This window comes from Equus asinus, chromosome 20, assembly GCF_041296235.1.
Source record: "Equus asinus isolate D_3611 breed Donkey chromosome 20, EquAss-T2T_v2, whole genome shotgun sequence".
Classification (NCBI taxonomy): domain Eukaryota; kingdom Metazoa; phylum Chordata; class Mammalia; order Perissodactyla; family Equidae; genus Equus; species Equus asinus.
The window spans coordinates 92,905,575-92,920,758 of record NC_091809.1 but is presented as its reverse complement, the minus strand read 5'-3'; the positions used below and the strand labels follow the sequence as shown (position 1 = coordinate 92,920,758).

Below are 15,184 nucleotides of genomic sequence, written 5' to 3'. Positions count from 1 at the left end.
TATGAATGACCTTCACTTTGACTCTGAGTTCCTTGGCAGTCTGGGAAACTGACTTTCTGATACCTTACCATTAGGAAGGAGAAACATACCATTTTCTGAAGGCAGACGAAGTTTGTTTTTTAGTTTTATATTTTAATGAAATTTCTGATATGGATATCTTTGGAGTCGGTGAATTATATAATAGATAGTAATCCTTACCCTTTTCTTTAGTGAGAGTTATGTTCTCTTTATTTTTTTGTTTTTACAACAACGAGGACATTTCTTTACCATTTTTACAACAAATGCTTATGTGATTTCGATTTCCTATAGCTCTCTTATGGTGACTGCCGATAAAATACAAATGTTTTATGTGAAATTGCAACTCACTGAAAACCACCCTGTAAGGAGCTGAGCTAATGGTGTGTCTGTGTAGCTTTCCAGTGATCTCACTGACAGAAAAATGGAGCTTCAAATACCCAGGGGCGTGGGTATTCATCACACCCCTTAGATCGTCTTCCTTAAGTATCTCTTTTCTTCAGTTTGGATTTTGTAAGAGTTGGACAGCAATCGATTCAAGGCCCTGAGTCCTGTATTCTTTATTCTGTATTTCCAACTGAAGCAGATCCATAGACTTTGGAAAAGAAATGGAAGGGTTGACTTCCTACTACAAAGTTAGAGCTGTGTAACATGCTCTTGCCTGTATAAAAACATTATTTTGTTTAATCTTTATAAATAGCCCTGGGAGGGAAGAGGACTAATCAAACATTTGCTTCCCTCTGAAGTACCAGATATTGGACTTTTCCTCCATTTAAAAATGGGAGGCTGACTGAGTGTTGAGAGATGAGGTGAAAAAACCCATTGCATTCCCTCCTTCTCTTCTCCTCCATTTCGTGGGTCATAAATGCTGGGCAAGGATTGCCCTGTGCTTTATCTGTGTGACTGTTTCTGACCTGGAAATGACTGTCATCACTTCTAGATAACACCAGTCCTGGGGCAATTGCTGAATGAAGTTCACATCACAAACAGATCGTGGGATTATAGTGACCAGGGAGAGATCCTAGTTGGAGTGGGTGACTTTTCCAGAAGGCGAAAACAACACGGCAGACAGGTGACTGCCTTCAAAATGCGGGGAATGCCCGTTGCTCTGTGTCATCCTTGCTGGTCAAAGGCAGATAGAATGAGAGGAATTTGAGTCACAGAAGAATTTGCATGTGTGTTCTTTTATGCTTTTGTACCTTTTCCTCTATGCAGCAGTGATCCTAGAAAACAGGAAAAACTGCTGTGATCGTAATCAATATTTAATGTAAAGAAAAACTGATGACGGTTTGTCACTGACATAGGGCAAATTCAGGCCTTGGGCCTGGAGATGAAGCTGGCTGCTTGTGAAAGTGCAGGCAGCTGCCTCCTTGGATGAGATCCACAGTCTGAAAGTACAAAGAGTAGCTTAATTTCAGTGGATCCCCATGGAATCTCAGATGTTGTACCTTCCTTCCTGTGCTTTCATAACAACTACTCAACCCTCTGGGGGCTTGTGTAATTGGGGTACCATACCCAGAAAGAAGTTTCACATGCCAAGAGAACATCTGTGCTGGTTCGTAGATGCCACACAGCCAATACTTTCTGGATTCGTTTTAGGTTTTAGATGTTTCACATTTGCCTCTTTGCAAGACTGCCTTCTAGTGACCACCTTGCTCCCTGGCCCACTTTCCTCGCTCTGTTCCCTGAGCTTCCCCAGCCTTTATTTCCCTAATTCTGGGGAAATAGACTTCCTGGCTGTGCAGATGAGACCAAGGCTACCATGAGGCCATGGCTTTTGTTGTCTCATCCACCCTCCTCATCATGGATAGTTCAGTCGTAACTGGCTTTTCCTTAGGGCCTCTGAGTGTGTAAAAGGGATGTGCTGGGGGGAGAGTTGAATAAAGGAAAGATAGTTTGGGCTGAAAGGTCCTCTCCTCTGGGGGCTGTTCTTATGACAGACTTTATACCCAGGAACCTTAACCAAGAGTCTTCTTTCCGTTACTGAAACTACCCAAAAGAAGCTAGACTCCATGACAGGTTCAGAATCTGAGAAATGGAGACTGCATTGTTACTAACATTTCATGTGGAATTTGGGGACTGTGTAGTTCTCTCTGACCCATACCCCCTGCCCTGCAATCATGAACAGCTATCCTCAGCTGCCTCCCACCTCTTGCCGTCTTCATCTTGTTACTGAAGATTCTTACCCTGCATGAAAACCTCTAAGCCCTGCTCTCCCAACTCCCGTTTTTTGTAGAGCTTTTGTTACACTTCTCTCTGCAGTGTCGCCCTCTTTTTCTGCTAACCTCTTGCATTATTCCAGGGAACACCCTTCTGCTATTGAAAGACGGACTTGCCCTTATTTCCTTTTCCTTTTTCTGTTCTTTTGTACAAAATTAACTAACTTGATTTATTTATTTTTCTTCCCAAAGCCCCAGTACATAGTTGTATATCCTAGTTGTGGTCATCCTAGTCCTCTTACGTGGGATGCTGCCACAGCATGGCTTGATGAGTGGTATGTAGGTCTGTGCCCAGGATCTGAACTGGCGAGCCCTAGGCTGCCAAAGCGGAGTGTGCGAACTTAACCACTTGGCCACGGGCCAGCTGCTGATTTTGTTTTTTAGTAAGAGAAGTACATGCTCATTGCAGAGTTTTTTTGTTGTTTTTTTTTTTGGTGAGGAAGATTTGCCCTGAGCTAACATCTGTTGCCAATCTTCCTTTTTTTTTTTTTCCTATGCTTGAGTAAGATTAGCCCTAAGCTAAACATCTGTGTCAGTCTTCCTCTATCTTGTACATGGGATGCTTCCACAGCATGGCTGATGAGTGGAGTAAGTCTGTGCCCGGATCTGAACCTGTGAACCTGGGCTGCTGAAGCCAAACGTGTGGAACTTTAGCCAGTTGGTCACAGGGCCGGCTCTCATTGTAGAATATTTGTACGTAACAAAAAATATTGGGAAAAAAGTAAAAATCACATATCATCCCTCTAACAGAAGTAGCATAATTACTGTTAATTTTTTGGTATATATCCTTTGGATCTTTTTTCATATATATTCTAGATAGACTTTCTTTTTTACTTGTATCTTTTTTTTTTTTTTGAGGAAGATTAGCCCTGAGCTAACATCTGCCGGTGATCCTCCTCTTTTTGCTAAGGAAGATTGGCCCTGAGCTAACATCTGTGCCCATCTTCCTCTATTTTATATGTGGGACGCCTGCCACAGCATGGCTTGATAAGTGTGTGTAGGTCCACACCCAGAATCTGAACCAGCAAACCCTAGGCCACCAAAGCAGAACGTGTGAACTTAACTGCTGTGCCACTGGGCTGGCCCCTATACTTTTTTAAAAAATTCAAATACAGCATTTTGTTTTGGAACTTACTTTTTTGACCACTAATGTTACATGGATGTCTTCTGTGGACAGCGTATATAGAGCTACTCTGTAATGTTTAATGCTGCATAGAATTCCACTGTTTAATGCTGCATATAATACCATTGTCTGGGTGAATCATTATTTATTTAATTAATCTGCTAACAATGGATTTTTGGGTCGTTTGTTATTTTGCTATTAAAAGCTATGTGGTGATAAATATCTACATATCTATATATCTGTCCCTACTTGTATGAGTGTAACTTCAGGATAAATTTCTAGAAATGGAATTGCTAAATCAAAAGATATGTAATGTACTTGCATTATTTAATAGTATCTTTTAAATTTTAAGTATATGGAAAAGAAAAAACTTGGTATAATAAAAACCTATGTACCCATCACCCAAATTTAATAAATATTAACATTTTACCATATTTGCTTCAGATCTCTTATTTAAAATGTTTTCTTCATATAACAAATATGACTAAAGCTTTCCCCAGTCCTTTCTTCCCTGAAATCGATATGCCTTATTACCATGCATAGCTCATCCTTTTAAATATACGTGCCCATAACTAATGTACAGTATTGTGTGTTTTAAAAATTTTATACACATGACACCATTCCTGATGTAACCTTTTACAGCTTGATTTGTTTCACTCAATGTTGTTTTTGAAAAGTATGCATGTATAAATCATTCAGTTTAATTGGCATGTAATGCGCCATTGTATGATAGTGAGAGATGGTTAAAGTCTTTCTACTTTTTGTGTATTACAAACAGTGCTATGGTGAACATCCTTGTTCAAGGAATGTGCAAGAGTTTATATACGCCAGCTACCTGCAGTGGGGTGCGTGATTCTTCAGCTTTACGAGCTTATACCAGATTCCTGTCTATAGTGATTTTGTGTTTTTACTGGCAATGTATAGAGTTTTTATTTCCCCAAATGTTTGCTAACGCTTGGAGATTCCATGCTTCTCAGTATTTTCCATTATGGTGAATATGAAATAGTATCTCTCTGCTTTAAGTTGCATTTTCCTGATTTACCAGAGAGATTGAGCATTGTTTAATATGTTACTGATTATTTCAGTTTCCTTTTCTTTGAATTGTCTGTTGATATCTTTTACTTGTTTTTCATTTGGGTTGTCTTTTTTTGTATTGATTTTCGAAGTTCTTAATATCTTTTGATTTTTAATCATTTGTCCGTTATATCCTTTGCAGTTATTTTCTTTCTGTCTGTGGTTTGTCTTTTAACTTTGTGTAGGGTGTCATTGTGGGCATGTATTTTTCAGAGCTTTTGATATATATCTGTGTTCCTAAATTGTCCTCTAGAGAAGTTGTGCTGGTTTACAGTTCTTCCCACAGTGTGTGAGATTGCCCCATTGGCCACACCCTGCCTGACTAGCAATAGTTTTTCATCTTGCCCTATCTGATAGACAAAAAGTGGTATTGCCTCTTACTTTTCACCTTTTCCTTGAGCATTCCTACCTCTTTATTATAGCTGAAACTTGGCTTTTCCCTGACGATCTCACTTGCTTTGTGACCCTCTCTAATGAAGCAACATCATCTCCTCCCCGTGACTTTCATTCACTCCGCACTCCTGACCTTGCTTCCAGCCCTGCCTGGCAACCTTTCCCATTTGAAGTCAGTCTCTCCCTTCACATATATCTCCTCTCCTCATTCTTAGTGCTGACTCCCTCTTGATTTCCCTGTTAATTGCTTACAATCTTCTTCAGATGTCTCTTTATGGCATAACCAGGACTTGAGAATTCATTCTGAGAATTCTTCAGTGCTCAGGACTCACAGTCCTTCGGTCTTTTTCACTCTAAAGACTTCATCTTCATTCTTGTTAACATACTCACAGCGTGGCCATACCTTTGTCCTCATCACTTGGAGCTATTCCACTTTCAGGATCCTAAACTCTGAAATTCCCTTCCCTCCCCAACCTCCTGAATGTTTATACCTCCCATTCTTTCATTGCCCCCTCCGCTTAGCTGGATCTCTGGCCTTTCCCTGCTTGTATAGCCTCTGAACCACCCTCAGGACTGCCTACTTACTTTCATGATCAGCCTCATCCTTGAAGACAAGAATTCCAGTCATGCAGCTGATTACCTGAGTTCCTTCCCTCTCTTATCCTTCCTGCGATCTTCAGTCCTGGTGGACTACTTGGTCAGATTTTTCTGCTGTAGCCCTAGATTTCTGAGTACTACTTCATCTTTTAGAAGCACAGTTCCTGACCCATCATTCCTTTCTCAGAAAATTTCTGTGATTTCCCAGAGAAAAGATAAGATCCTTAATTTGGCTCTTAAAGGCCTCAGATCTGACATTTCTCCATCTCTCCAACTGTCCAGTTAAACTCCCATCAGACTGCACATCTCACTGTTCTTCGTGCGTTTTCTACTTTCCTCCCTCTGAGACTTTGCTCCTGGGGTTCCATCTGCCCAGGATTGCTTCTTTATTCTTTTGCCATTTGATCTTCCAGGCCCAGTGTAAGGGCAACCCTCTCTGTGAAACCTTCCTGCTTCTTCAGTTGGAAGGAATCCCCCTCTATCTAAATCCACAGCATTTCATCTCTTTAATGGCACTTAATTTCGTCTCTCTAATGGCACTTAAAATAGTCTTCCTGGTATTTGTTATATTTACGTGTCTATTGTATCTACCTTACTATGTAGGCTCTTTGAGGATGGACCCATGCCTTAAGCATTTTGGTGTCCCAGCCAGCACTAAGCACATTAGTTTACACAAGGTTGGTGTTCAGTATGTTTTAGTTGAACGCACATATGATTGTGAGTGTGAATGGAAGGAGGAGAGACTGTTTCCCTGGCTTATCAGAGACTGTACTTAAAATTTCAAACCCCTTCCCCTGCTCTAGTGAGTAAATAATCAGACTTAGCTTGACCTGGCCCAGCAGAAGAATATAGCAAGCTTCTGACCCACAGTGTAACTTGGGGAGCGTGACGTTTGTCCTATTGTAGGAGCAGGAGCCTTGAGTACCAAGAGCACCATCAGGATGTTTTTGGGTTTAGGGAGTTAGGCTGGCTACATTCTATGCACTGTAGGGGAGAGGATTTCAAAGTAAGACAGGAAAGGAAGACCTTGAGAATGCTTTGGCAGAGGTAGGAGCATAGGGACTTGGGAGCATGGTGACCCTAAGGTGAGGGTTTTGTTTCGTTAAGTCGGGCTAGTCTCTTTCCTCTCTACCTCCCAGGACGGAGCCTCAGTTGCATATGGGAGAACAGTCTGGCATGATATCTGCCATTCTTCCTGCCGTGGGACCTTGAGTCACAGTCTAAGTCTTCATCCCAAATGCCTCCTGTCTCATTCTATCCAACTACTGTTAGTCCTTAAAGGTGTGGCTCACATTTCCTCTCTCACAGAAACCCTGTCCTGAGCTCCTGCAGCGCGTCCACCTCTACCCATTGTACTTTAGAGTAGTTTTAGTCTGTATCTCTCATGTAATTATTTCCTATTGTGTCTTGTTTCCCTGAGTTAGTCTGTGAACTCCTTGCATGCGAGAATCACATCTCATATTTTTTTCTCTCTGCTTAAAACAAAGCAGTGGTCAGTAATTAGTATTGATTTTATTGAGGAGCCTGATACTAGAACTTGGAAGATTATCAGTAGTAGAAAAACTAAAGATGGGAAAGGACACGAGGGTAAAACTTAGCCTTGGGCTGGTTCTCCAGAGTCTGGATCTGGGGAGGCAATGCCTATTCATCTTTACAATCTCCTAGTGTATAGGGGAGGGGAGTGGGTTTCCTGAATTCTGGCTTTGAAGCTCTGCCTTCCAACAGTAGTCAGCATCCAGGCAGGTGAGGGAATGAGGTGTTCAGGATGTGCCCTCCAGGGAAGAAGAGGCAGGACTGATGGCTGGGGCCCCACACAGCAGTGACAGACTTGGGGTGAACTGGCTCCATGCCAGTTCCCCTAATACACGGGAGCCCTAGGCACACAGAGTAGATTGGAGTTCGAAGGATCCTTTACCAGCCCCTTTCCTGAGCTGGAAGCAGAAGGGGGAACAGCAATGCAGTTGGCCGACTTGCCTCTTCTGCCTTAAAGTACTTTGTTTCTGTTGCTAACAACAGACATGGGTAGTGTAAATAAAACGCAGACACTCAGGCACATAGACACATATGTGGAGACTGAAAATTTGAGTTGTCGGGGCAGTGGGAGGGACTGAGGTGGAAGGGGACTAAAAATGTGTAGCTAAGTCTCTGAAGATAATCAGTGTGCCCTGTCCTCCTTCCAGCCTTTGGCGATGGGCCTGCCGTTAGGGATGCTGAGTGGAGGGAGCCTGGCTGTCAAGTAAGAGATGATACAGTCTGGATGCCACAAGTTCCAAAGCCTAGGTGCTTGTTACAGTTGGATGCCAAGCTTTGCTCAGGCAGACCCTCCTCCAAGCTACATGCTAGGGATCTGAGGGTTAATGGCAGCATCTTTCCTTCTGTCCTGCCTTTTCTTTAAGGCTTTGCTCATTGATTCCTGTAGCGCTCACGTGCAGTATATGTTGATCGGCAGCAGCAGTGGCCTTTATGGCAGCCTTGACCTAGAAAAGCCCCCTGACATCTGCACCTAAACACGTGACTGGTGTTTTGGGTAGGCTTCTGAAAGGCGTGAGCTTCCTCAGTATGGACTGAGATTGTTTAGCTTTGCCGGGAAGGGTGCTCTTACTAGCAGCAGGCTGAATAGTTAGTATTCCAAGAAGTAGCAGTTGTGTCTCATGTGAGATGAGCTTATGCAGAGACTTGAGGTTCAGATAGATTGTGATGAGGATGGGCGATGAGGAAGACCATGAGTCTCCCTTGCTGGAAATATAAATAGGGACGGGTTAGATGTGCTCTCTTCCCTCCTCCCTGGATCTAAAAGGTATCTAGGATTACATCTGGAAAACCTCTTCTGTTTCTGATTCAGGGGAACAAGGAACTGCGCTGATGTGATATTCATATGATATGTCACTTGGAGTTACTGTATGTGTTACTACAGGAGTTAAAGGACCCAAAGTACATGTGAATGGGATACCTATTTTTACAACTTAGAAGGTATGCAAGATTATCCCGATAATAATAACAATCTGGTTCACATTCTGATAACCTTTCTTGAGTAGGAGAGAGAGGAGTAGAGTTCCTGTTAGGGTCTGAGAACTGCCTATTACTCTGGAGAGGCCTAAGGGAGTTGCCTCCCATGTGACCTCCATCGTCTGTGTGGTCACAATGGCACAAAGTCTGGGAACTCCTGAGGAGAGCGTTGGTTGTTTTTCCTTTGTTCCCTGGCTTAGGGCAGGGGTGTGAGACTCTGTGCCTGGTCCTTAGGATGGGTAATTAACCAGGGCTGTTATTGAATGGAGTTGGATTCAGTCTAGTTCTGAAGCTCATAAAACTTCAAAACAGGGCAGGAGGCAGGGTGGACAGAGAGAATGATGGTTCCTCTAATAGAATATGTTCTAAAGTACCAGGCCTGGGTGCATTCTTGGAAAGACTGAAGGAGAGGCAAGAAGACTTATCCAGCTGGACTTCATGTCCTCAACCACCTTAGCCCCTACAGTGTCACAACAAGCTGCCTGTGAGGTCTGGTTGTTAACTACCCCACCTGCCGGTTCAAGTGAGCAGGGAGGTTCGTGTTGAAGCCCCTCCCACCAGTTAGGAATATGTAGGACTGTGTTGTTTTCCTTACTGTGTCCTCAGTGTCTGGCCTAGTGCTTGGCAGAGAAGAAGTGCTTAGTCATTGTTTGTGGATCAAATGTTTTCCCAACCTAAGCTAAAGAGGGGCCTTAGACTGAGCCTTGACGCACGGTTGGGATTTGGATAAGCAGAGAGGAAGGAGAGTACTCTAGACTGGAAATGGTTTGAGCTCAAAAACATGGAGGCAGAAATGGACAGGTTTGCAGCAGGAAGTGTCCTGCCTGGAGAGAGAAGTGTGTGTGTGTGTCTGTTTCTGTGCAAGTCTGTGTGTCTTTGTGTGGAGAGGAATGGAGGGTGTGGTGGTTGGGTGGAGGATATTGAAGAGGAGGAAGGAAGAAGAGAGAAGCAAGATTGGTTGGTAGCGTTTGACAAGGTTCTGGAGGAACTGGGGGAATCTGGATCTGGTGTGACTGGTAGTTAAGGAGTCCAGAGGAATGACATGATGATATTGATGTTCCAGGATGTTTAGAGTGTCATTTATGAGCAGGGAGGACTGGAGAGGGAAGAATAAAGGTAGAAATACTTCACATTTGTTTAGTGCTTCCCATGGGCTTGCACTCGATAAAGTGCTCTATATTTAATCAGAGACCATGGTGGTAAACCAGGTATGAGACAATGAGCTGGAGAAAAATTGCACAGAAGATGACATAGTTAGCTTCTTCATATTTGGTTATATTTGGCTCTTACTTGGTTAAATAAGAAATGGCTTCAAGGTCATCTTCCTGGGCTCTGCTTCCCAAAACTTGTCCTTGAAGCCGCTGAGCTGGGGCTGTTATCTGGCTCAGCTGGGCTGCTGAGCCTTTGCATACTCCCTGCCAGGAACTAATGTCCTTGGGCCTCAGCTGGGGTGTGTCCCCAATCCAGCCATCTGGAAGGTCAGAGAAATTAGCCTCTAGAATGTGCCCATTAGTGCTTCGAGGGGTTACAACCTGTCAGTGGAATCCTAAGCCTGGGAACTGCTGCTCTCACAGGGCTTCTCAGAGTTGGAACAGGCTAACTGTTCTAGCACTGCCTGCTCCCTTATTTGGACACTAAATTTTCAGGGTGAGATCGGACTTCTCCTTTGGTTTAGGAGAGTTTTTTTAAGGATCTGATATCTTTGTGAGTGATTTTGAAGGAGATAGTATGATATCAGAGTCGTACCTTTCTTCGTCTGATTCTTTAGTTGTCCTCCAGCACATCCACTTATAAGACCAGGGTGGGGCCCCTGTCCACTCACTTGTTCACTGTCCCCTAGCCTCAGTCTTCCTAGAGGAGAAATGGATAACATGTCATGGAGCCAAGTGTCAGGCTGGCTGAGGCTCGAGAGTCTGGCTCCAGGGCTTGAGGGTGATATTATGCCCAGCCTTGGAGCTTGTTTCTTGGGGATCAGCCTTTGCGGATCTTACTGTGTCCATTGACTCGATGGATTTGCAGTTTATCAGCCCAGCTGCATGTGGGGCCAAGGTGGGTGCGGGGGGGAGTGTGGGTGGTAGTGGTGATGGCTAGTGGTGGTAGGTGATAGTAGTGCTGCCAAGGGTAAAGAAGCCTTTTTGGCAGCTTTGGGTGCACACTTCCCCTGCCTACCCCACAGTGTGGACAGCCAGTTGTACTGGAAGCCCAGCTCTGGCTTTCCTTCTGGTTGACCCCTGCGAACCTCAGGAAAGTGATTCAGCTCATGGCAGTGACATTGGATCCTATTGGAGGAAGGGAAAGCAGGAAGGAGAAGAACATGTTTCTGTCAACAAAGGTGTGCTTTCACTAGTTGGAACTCGCTGTAAAGGCCGCCTTCAGCCTTTTGGGTGATTACTGTGGGCTTAAAGTGTAATGCCGTTATGTGGAAGAGGCTGTAAATCCCAAAGACACGTAGGGCTGTGGAGTGGAGGTAGGGCCTCACCTGCAGTTGCCAAGAACCCAAGGTGAAGGCTGGTTGAGCGGAGAAACTGCTACTGTCCGGAAAGAAAGCACATTTGGCAGTGGTAAGTCCTTTGCACGCAATACCTTATTTAATCTACACAGCAGCATTTTGTGGTTGGAACTGTCATCTCCATTTTATAGATGAGGAAACTGAAGCTTAGAGAGGTTAGCTAGCTTATGCACGATTTCACAGCTAGTGGAGGCAGAGTTGGAATTCATGCCCAAGACAGCTCTTTTCCTGTTATTCCTTATAGAGGAAACCATGACAAGCCATTACTTTCAATAAACTTGTTATTGCAGAATAGTTTTAAAGTTGCAAAGATAGTATGGAGAGTTCCTGTAGAGGCCACAAGCCATTAATTTTTTCCTACTCTTCTGGTCTATTTTATAAAGATTCATTGGGGGTGGGGCACAGATTTGGAGTGAGGACATTTTTTCCAAAGATTCCAACTTGGTGATTTTTCAGCTAGGATTTTTGAAAGTCCATCAGATATATCATTTCTTTCCCAGTTCCACTCTGTCTCAACTCTGCTGGACTAGGCTAGACCTGGCTTTGACATCTACTTTTCAGAGTCAAACACGCTACTTTCTGACTCTCTCAGTAGAGTTGGATAGCAAGTGAGTTTCAGAGAGTTAGGAAAAGCTGGTAGCTGTGGGGAAGATGCTTAGCAGCTTGGCTTCTGGACATTCTTTTGTCTGATGGGGCTGTGACAAGGGAGTGTTAATAGCTTCAGTTGGTTTTTTGTGACCTGGAGCCAGAGCCCTACCTAGGGACATAGGGAGTATCTCTGTGGTGAGACCTGTTTGCTTGGATGTTCCCTTGAGTCAGTCTTTGCCTGGTGCAGACTGGTTTGAGGTGGTTGCCTCTCTGAACCCAAGCCTGGGTCTGCAAGCAGGCAGGCTGACTGTGGGCAGGATAATATCCGTGGGCAGCTGGTGTGCTTTGCTTTGGGCCCCAGGCACACTCTCCATTTAAGGGAAAGGGGTCTGCAATCTTCTTGGCTCTGGGTGTGAATGGGCTGGCCCGAAGTTTGCTCATGGCCTTTGCTGGATGTGCTTTTTCAATGAGATCATTCCAGAATTACATTCCTATGAAATTATATTTCACTCAGGACGTGAAGCTGGATTTGTGTAAAAGCATTGGCACCAAAACTCAGGGCTCAGAGCGGGGTAGAAATGAGAATAGGGATAAACAGCTCTTCTTTAGAAGAAGAGGAGACGGAAAGAGAGAGAAAACAGTTGTTAAAGGATTTTACATTTAAAATTGATACGCTGTAAGCATAGCCAGGGAGTCGAGACTGCCACTCAGTCCATGGAAAGGCAGACGTGATGTTGTTGTCCCAGCTGCCTGCCACCCCTAGGCGGTGTGGGCTTACCCCCCACCTAATTTTTCTCTCTTCGCTTTTTGTGGTCTCTCTGTCTCTGTCTCTCTGTGTTTGTCTCTCTCTGTCTTTCTTTCTATCTCTGTCTCTGGTTCTCTCTTTCTCTCTCTCTCTCTGTCATACACACACACAGCCCCTCCATGCTGTCAGGAGGAGATTGTCTTACTCTGTATGATTCTGCCTTGTATCCCTGTGTAAATGCTGTTCCCTCAGCTTGGAATGTTCTTCTCTCCTTTTGTCTGCTGAGAAAACTCCAGTCGGCCCTGCTGTCTATACTCGTTAGCATCGCCCTCTCTGAAGTCTATTGTGCTGCCATCAGACAGTTATTTTCTGGTACCTCTGTGCTATCACTCCCCTTGTGCCTCCACTCTTCTGCACTTCTCATTTGGTGTGTTTGGAGGGCAAGGAATATCTCCTCCAGTACCTAGTACAGCGGTTGGTAAAGAGTAGGTACTCATTAAATGATTGTTAAAGGAAAGAACTGAATGAATGAATGAAGAGTTGGATATAAGTGAAAGTTGAGTATTGCAGGCAGGGCAAGCCACAGAATGGTGGCTCACATAGCATAATTGACATCAAAGGCCAGCAGATAGACTTGCAGAAAAGGTAGTATGTGTGTGTACACGTGTGCACACAGAAGTATAGACAAGTTTGTGGAGTGGTAAGATAGAACATTGAGTTCTAGGTTCCACAGGCAAATTACAGAGATTGGGGCTAGACTCACTCAAGGTTAGATGAAACTACTTCCTGAGTAATCTTTGCAAAGCTGCAGCAGGATGGAGAGGAAAGAGCTCTATAGATTTGGAATTGGGGATTCTGGGTGGTGGTGGTAATAGTACTTTTAATAATAACAACAATAATAACATAGTCTTTACTATGGACCAGACATCATTTCGTATATTAGCCCATTTATCCTTACAGTAAGCCCTGTGAGGTAGCTACTATTAATTGCTGACATAAGAACTGAGGTCACATGGCTACAAAGTAGTTCTAGATGTGGTTCTGCAGTTACTAGTTGAGTGACTTTGGGGCAAGACAGCCTCCCAGAGCCTCAGTTTCCTTCTTTGTAAAATAGAGAAAATGCCTGTTGCGTTTAGGCTCCTGGACTTGTTTGGTAAAATGAGATAACATGTGAAAGTGTTTTTGTAAAGTATAAAGCACTCTCAACCGCTTTGGAGTCAGTATTTGGGAAGAAGGGGAACTTGCAAAGTAATTGTGGTTTAGATGTTGGGCTCATACTTGATGAGTGGGTCACAACTGTCTTTCACAGCTGCACTGAGCTGGCTAGTGGCTGTATCTTTGATTATATTTAGAATCAAGATTTGAGCTGCCATTTAAGAATCAAGGAACCGGTTTTTGTTGGAGCCAAGTATGTATGTGAAATGTCACTAGGGATGGATCTTTAGTGCAAACCACCCCTTCCCTCCTATCCAGGGAAGTAGTGGGGAAGCAGGGTAGTGGGCATTTGCATGGGGGGAATTGCTCTATTGGACCCTTGGGAGCAGTGAGGCCACTGAAACTGGTGGCAGAGAGGCTGGTTCAGAGAGGAGGCCCATCTCAGCTCCCACAGTCCAGCTGGACAGCAGTGGACTGTAGGATTCTATGGGCCAGTGAGTGTGACCCCTTTTTCTTCAGGTGGGAAATTTGTGGGGAGTTCTAGAAGTTGCCTTACGTGGCTATTGCCTTGTTAACAGAGACTGGGTCCAACAAAGTGGTCCATTTTTGTGGGCTCTGGGCCCACAGATGTCCCAACACTTGGGCTTGGGAGTGAGCTGTGCTGAGCCAGGCAGTAGATGAGGAAGTAGGGTGAAGGGGACAGAAGCGGGAGTGTCTCTGTGTGCAGGCAAGGAAGAGCAGTGTGGCCCTTCTGAGGCCCCGTTGCTAACCAGTATTCTCTGGACCTCCTAAGAGCCAAGTAGCCTCCTTTATTAGGTCTGAGCTCATAGTGCCTCCAGCCTGACAGTTGCCTGGATTGGCCATCATGCCTGTGTGAATAATTATAGGTCACCGAACAGAACCACCAGTCAGCTACATCCCTCAAAAATGCCTAATTGTAGGCTACAAATATGAAAATATACAAAAGCTTAGATACATGTCATACCTCATTACAAAGAGTGATGGTATGAGTCAGATGTGACTTGGGTGGCTTTTAGTATGTTGGGAGCTGCTTGGTGAGCACGCCAGCTGGCCCAGAGGAGGGGAGGAGGCATATTCCCCATGCTCCCCACAGGGGGACTGGAGGCTTCGGGAAAGGGAGAAAATAGATGCTGTGACCATAGCTTGCTCTTTATGTCTACACTTACACGGCCAAACCAGTGTGGTTCCCTGATAGCAGACTTGATTCCTCTTGGGGAATTATCTCCAGCACCAATATACAAACCGCATTAGAAAATAGCACATTTGAGTCTCAGGACCCTTGGCATTTGTGAGTGTAATATTGTTGGATTTAGCTATTTCTAACACTCCTGAAGGCCCATGATGGGTAGTTGTTTGTAAATCCAAGTTTGAGACGTAGTGCTGCAAGGACTCAGGGAAGCAGGGTGTGTTGTTGCAAGTGAGCCTTTCCCAGTGCCCAGCGTTGGCATGTCTGCTGAGCTCTGTAGATGTCCATTCAGAATTATCTGTGCCTCTATGGGGAAGGTAAAAATAGGTTAGGACAGGGATTCTTAAAATGAGTCTATGGAGGCATTTTGGGAGCTTGTGAACCCCCTAAAACGGTAGACAGAAATTTATGTTCTTATAAATTTTCTGTGGAAATTTTGGGGTTTATTAGGTACTCAAAGGGCTCTGTGACCTCAAAGTGAATAACGACTGCTATATTCTAAAAAGTGGAAATTTGGGACAGTCTCGATATACATCCCCTTTGATGTCAAGGC

At 44.3% G+C, this 15,184-nt stretch overlaps 1 protein-coding gene across 16 annotated transcripts in view; it reads left to right on the top strand.

The window, feature by feature from the left end:
* Positions 1-15,184, top strand: part of DENND2B (DENN domain containing 2B) — a 151,158-nt gene that overhangs the window by 64,924 nt on the left and 71,050 nt on the right. The window contains exons 1-2 of one of the 16 annotated variants that reach the window (XM_070491031.1): positions 9,127-9,228; positions 10,604-10,988. The exons of 13 other annotated variants lie outside the window; for them this stretch is intronic. The gene's annotated coding sequence lies outside the window, so the exon portion shown is untranslated. Of the gene's footprint in view, positions 1-9,126; positions 9,229-10,521; positions 10,989-15,184 lie in introns of those variants that run through there. 2 more of the 16 variants (XM_014844223.3, XM_070491035.1) reach the window with 2 other exon arrangements.